Source organism: Gymnodraco acuticeps, unplaced genomic scaffold, assembly GCF_902827175.1.
Source record: "Gymnodraco acuticeps unplaced genomic scaffold, fGymAcu1.1, whole genome shotgun sequence".
In the NCBI taxonomy this organism is placed as follows: domain Eukaryota; kingdom Metazoa; phylum Chordata; class Actinopteri; order Perciformes; family Bathydraconidae; genus Gymnodraco; species Gymnodraco acuticeps.
The window spans coordinates 267073-273689 of NW_022990385.1; positions in this window are offsets into that span (position 1 = coordinate 267073).

The following is a 6617-nucleotide window of genomic DNA, read 5'->3' on the forward strand; positions in this document are numbered from 1 at the left end:
TGGCCGGTCCAAGTTGTTTGGGCTCGGATAAAATCGCTCCGTTACTTTCGTCCCGGTTCTCACTACGTGTGGTGTCAGGTGTCAGTATGAGAGGATGACAGCGCGTCTAATTTTGATGTGGCCCAAGAGCCACCAATCACCTTTGAGGGGGGGGAAACCTATCGTTGATTAAACACTATTCAGTGTTTCCCCTACCATTGTCTTGGAGGGGCGCTGCGCCCCGCCAACGGAGCCCCGCGCCCCCCCCTGAAATTAAATTTAAAAAAAAATATATATATAGCACCAAATTGCAAATAATCTATAACTACTGTCACTTTTCACATTGAACATGTGCTCTTTTATTAAATAAACTAAACGCTTTCATCTTAAGTTGTGGGTTTAGTGTTTTTGACCCTAAAAAACACTGATGCATTAATCAATAACAATAATCCACAGCTCCTCTCTCTGCTCCAGAGGATTTAGAAAATATATATCCCAATGCCACAAAGATCACATCAGTGACGTGGTTGAAATCTTGTCTCCAGAAAACAAAAAACTGAAACAAGCGGTATCAGTGACTGTGTGTTTGATGTGGCTCTTTGCAGTAACATACAAATGTGGCTCTTAACCTCTGACTGGTTGGCCAGCCCTGCTCTAGCTCATATATATATTTCTTGAATTATTGACCAATAGCTATGAGGCTTCTTGCGTTCCACTGTAGTATGTGCAGCACTATGATTAAGGATCTAACCCTCATCCTGATTTTCATTTTCCCCAGCTCCATTTATAGCTAGCATTGCATGTATCTGATCTGCTTTCATATCTTTCATGTCTAGGAATTTCCCAGCTGCCTCCACAATGGCTTTGATTCTATCACTTTTCTTTTTTAACTGTAATGCAACATTTACAGTATGGCATATGAATACTACAAAATTCACCTTTTTCACTCCTAGAACATCATCATCCTCTTTACTCTTGGTGGCGCTGTGGGGTTGGATTTGAAGATTACTTTTAGGTGTGTTCCTGCCATTTTGTATTGTAATGCTCTGCTCCATTCCACTAGGGGTCTTATTGATTGTTACTGTTACCCTTACTTTCTTTATTGCTTCTGCGTATGAAACTTGGTTTGTAATCTTAACCCTCTGCACCTCTCTGGCCTCTCTCTGCACTTCACATCCTCCAAACGCAGCACTGTGATCTCCTCCGCAGTTACAACCTTTAACCTTTGCATCCTTTTCACATTTCCCATACTCATGTTGTCCTCCGCATCTCGCACACCTTAGCTGTCCTTTACACTGCTGCGCTGTGTGCCCTATTCATGACATGCGTAGCGCCTGAGAGGTTTGGGGATGTACTCCCTAACCATGAAGTTCAAATATCCCATTTGTATTACCTTAGGTAAGGTTCTCTCAAACTGAATGAGAACTGATAATGTTTCTTTGAGTGTGCCATCCGGTTTGCTTTTAAGCCTTGTGACTTCCACTACTTTGCCTCCTTTTAATTCACTTTTAACATCTTCCATCGACATGTCCAATGACTCCTGAGATTACTCCTCTCAGTTCTGCCATTGCTCCTGGGACATGCGCCTTCATTTTCTCCCCATTCAGTGAGTTCATTCCCAGTATCTTTTCCTGCTGCTGTTTGTTATTGGCATGTATCAAAACCCGCTTGTTGTTCATGAATTTGGCACATTTTCTTTTTCCAATCTCTTTTTCAATTGCTTTGGTAAGTTTAATCGGGTGGTAATGCCCACCATCCTGATTGAATTATATTACAACTTTCCAATCGTGTTCGAGTTCTTTATTCAACATTGCCAGTGGCGGCGCCAGGGTATGGCTGGGGTAGGCTACAGCCATACCAAGAAATGGCTTAGCCCTACCTTAGCCCGACCATGAAAAATTATGTTAAAGTAAGCATGTTGAGAACACGGATTGCGAAATTCTACCGGTCGTGTCCACAACACACAAACTGATTCTGCTGTAACAACAAGTGCACGTTACTGACGCAATATGGTTGAGACCATTCGGACTTATGCTAGAGGGGTGCAAGGAATAGTCTAAGTAGTGGGGGAGTTTTATACACTACGGCCCGTCCACACTACAGCTTCGACAGCTTCAAAAACGGTTTCCAACGCGTCTGCCCTTTCACTTTGAATGGGGTGTCGTCACGTTGCCTCGCTTTTCGCCGAACTGAATTGTGGGTAGCATAGTGGTCCGTCTCCGGCTGCAACTTCTGCAGCCAGAGACGCCGGAGTAGCCAGCGCCAGCCAATCAAATCCCGTTTCTGAAAATCTGACAGCTCAAGCCCTAGCCAATCAAACCGCGTCTAAGCTGGGAGAGATATCCCGCCGTTCATTTCTATATTTCAAAAAAAGATGGAGGAGAAACTAATTATCGCCGTAGCAAATCACCCGGTTTTGTATGACCAGACCCTCTTCACCTACCGGGATACAAACCGGAGGAACCAGTCATGGAGGGAGGTGGCAGAGACAGTGGGTCTGGTAGGTTTTCGCCTGTTTGGGGATTGTATATCCAGTTTACGTAGTGTTAACATAGCTAGCAAGCATCGCCATTAGACACTATATTTAGCATAACATACCACCATAGACATTAATCACATAAATGTTCATCATCCGCTGACACTTTACCTCTGCCACATCATAGACTATATTGCATTACATTAATGCACACAATGTCATACTCCTTTCTGCTCATATTCTGCTTTCACATTTCTTAGTTATATATATATATGCAAAAATGCATTCTATTTCCATAATTAATTTTTATCTTTTTGCAATTTAACTGTATTTTATTACGGTGTAAAACATTTTGTGTTTTATATTAGATTTCTTGTTTTTTATATATGCACCATGACATCAAGTCAAATTCCTAGTATGTGCAAAGCTACCTGGCAATAAACCTGTTTCTGATTTTTATTCTGATAAAGTGTGACATGTAAAACCTTGTATGCAATTGACAGTGATAAAGGGATTTGGTTTTCATTAATGGAGGAATAATTTTCTTAAATTCAAGAAATTAACTGTATTCTTTCATTTCATTTTATTAGAGGAAGTGTGCAAAAAGCGGTGGAAGTCCCTCAGGGACCGATACAGGAAGGAGAGGATATTAGAGAAGGAAGGGAAAAGGAGCGGGGCAGGGTCTTCCGGGGGATCTAAGCCCTGGCGTCTCGCGGCAATCATGAGCTTTTTAAAGCCATTCATGCTTGACCGCGAGACGTCCAGCAATTTCCCCCGGCAAGCCCTGCCTCCATCCACATCCATAGAAGAGGAAGAGGAAGAGGAAGACAGCCTGGAAGAGAGCCTGGATGACAGCATGGAAAGCCAGTCAGCCTGCTAGTCAGCCAGCCAGTCAGCCGGGCAGTCAGCCGGCCAGTCAGCCGGCCAGTCAGCCAGCACAGGCGAGAGTCGCATTCCGGGGGGAAAAGAGAAGGGGAAGGGAGATGTCCCCCTTTGAGGAGAATCTGCTTTTGACCAAAGGTCCAATGCTGAATATGCCACCACCACCACCAGGGCCGTATCCAGGATTTCCTAAATACCGAGGTCCAAACATGTTAGGGGGGTTCGGGGGATACCCCCTGAGATTTTTGGGATTTTCATGATCTAGTTAGGTGCTTTTTAAGTCCTGGGGGGGGTCACACATTGGATAATATATTGATTTCAAACCATGTCAGTGAGCTGACAATGTCAGCATCCATTATTTTGAAAGTGTAATACATAAGAATCAGTTGATTGTTACCATTAATGATCTGACATGCAGAAGAGGCTAAAATGATCACAAAATATTGTCAACATTCACTTTCCATGTCTCTCTCCTTTCCATAACCTGCAGCCTCTCTTCCATCTTCTTTAGTCTCTCTGTCTTCTTCCTGTTCATTACTCTCTCTCTCCTCTACTCTTTCTCTTTGTTCAAATATTTGGTACACGTTTATTTATAAAGCTTTGTTGGGTAAACTCCCGTATTATATCTGCTCTCTGATAACACAGAGAGTTGCAAGCAGCTATTGTCTGAGATCGCATTATGTAGTATTGTTAGATGTGCCAAGAGCAAGGACTGTCTTAGGTAAGACAGCTTTTAAGTGCGCAGCTCCACTTGCTTGGAACAGTCTTCAGCAAAAATTGAAACTGAGCAATCTCATTCCTTTGCATGTTTTTAAAGCTAGGCTAAATGAAATGCTCGTTGATACTATGGGCACTTGTAAATGTCTATAACTATGTAAATGCATCCTGTAAATATAATGTATGATGTATTTTATTGTTTTATGTTTCATGTGGAACCTATATGCTGCAGGTCTCCCTTGAAAAAGAGATCTATGATCTCAAGGGACCAATCTGATTAAATAAAGGTTTGAAATGAAATGAATCTCTCCCTCCTTGTTCACTTTTTGCTCCTCCTCACTTGTCGCTCCTGCCAGTGAATTAAAAGCAATTCAGCCATTTAGTTTATTTCACTTGTTGTTGCATTTTTATTTTTTTTTTAAATCTGTTTTGTTATGATTCTCAAAAGAGTAACAAGAGATTTAAGGAAATGGTGTTTAATACAATTGTATGTTATGACATCATAACTGCAATAGATGTATGTTGTTTTAAAAAATGATGCTATTGTAAATGAACACTATTGTTACTAGATACATAGATAGATAATAAGATGGATGGGGTTTATTAAGCCTACATTCTTCGTTCCGAACTGTACCTGCAGATTCCTCCCTGACCTCTCTCTCTCTCTCTTTCTCTCCCCACCCCCTCTCTCCTCTCTCTCTCTCTCTCTCCTCTCCTCAATCCTCCTTCTCTCTCTCTCTCTCCTCTTCCGTCTTCATCTCATCGCTCTCTCTCTCTCTCGTCTCTACTAATCAACTCTCGTTCTCTCCTTCTCGCGTCCTCATCCTCTCTCCTCGTTGGCTCGTCTCTCTCTCTCTCATTTCTATTTCACAAGTTTTATATACACAGCTCGGAAAAAATTACCGAGGTCCGGACCTCGGTGACCTCAATGGTGGATACGGCCATGACCACCACCATCTTTTTCCGGAGTGATCTTGCCCACCATGAGGCTGATCAGCATGAGAAATAGGCTGAGGCTCAGATTGACCATACACAAGGCGGTCCTGGAGAATTAATTAATTACATACTGATACTGATCCACATGACATGTTTTTACACTCATCACTCATCACTCATCACACACTTCACTCACAACATTACATAAATAAAAGTTATTTAAAGTATGTTATGGCTATACTGTGTCTTGACTTGTTCATGTGGTTTGTCAGTTGCAACATACCAGAAGCTTCGTGCATGTCGATATATAATGTGCTGTCTTCTGTAATTGTTCAGGTGAAAACCTGTTGTAATTGTTATCACTAAAAACAGGACTGAAGGAAAAAGGTTGTTAGTCATATCATAATATCAATTCAGGAAACATGTTTATTAGGAATGGTTGATTTTAAAATGGCTCGTTTGGAATATTTGCTTTTTAAAGAAAATATGGGTAGCTCTTAAAAGAGCTTTTGGTTTGGAGACAATGGTGACCCTACACCACTCTATGCTGCCATCGCACTGCACCCTCCTCATTCAAATAGGAGCAGAAGGTCTCCAGCAGTTGGATGGATCTGCGTGTGGCATTGTTGAAGCCCATCCTCGGTGCATCACAGGGTTGGAGTATAGCTTCACCCGTGGACTTTGCGATAGGTGTGCGTGATGGTCTTCCTATCGTCCTCCTGCGGAGGAAGTTGTGCAACACACAGGCGGCCTTCACACACAACTCTGTTACCTCGGGGCTTGTGGTAATGACACGCCTGAGCATTCTCCACTGGGATGAGAGGATGCCAAACGCACATTCAACCACCAACCTGGCACGGCTGAGGCGGTAGTTGAACAACCTCCTTTCACGGGTGAGGTGACGTCCAGGGAAAGGACGCAGCAGGTTGTCCAGCAGCGGAAAAGCCTCATCTCCAACGAAGACATGGGGGAGAAGGCCCCGCCGCTCTGCTCCTGGGATGACGGTGTCAGGTGGTAGCTGCAGACTGCCATCTCTGAGGCTCTCTCCAAAAGCGGAATTCCTCAGGCTCCCACTGTCACTGCTCCTTCCAAAGCCTCTGACATCCACTACCCTGAAGAGGTACTCAGCATCCACGACAGCCAGCAGTACCAAGGAGTAGGTGCACTTGTAGTTGAAGTAGAGGGACCCAGAATTTGCCGGAGCCTGGATCCCCACGTGCTTCCCATCAATGGCACCAACACAATTGGGAAAGTCCCAACGCTCCTGGAACCCAGCAGCGATGGCTCTCCAGTCCTCCATCTGTGGTACCGGCATGTACTCCTCAACCAGGGCGGTCCAGATGGCACCCGCAACCTCCTTCACGATGACAGCCACTGTTGCATGCCCGACCCGATAGCTGAATGCTATGGTCCTGTACGAGCAGGGTTGGGTTGTAACGGAATACATGTAACGGCGTTACGTAATCAGAATACAAAAATCAAGTAACTGTATTCAGCTCGCGTTACATTTGAAAAACGAGTAATCTGATTACAGTTACTTTCGTAAACCTGAAGTGAATACATCTTGGATTACTTATTGGAATTATTGGTGGAAAGATTTCCTCACAACATTTCATATTCATTACTA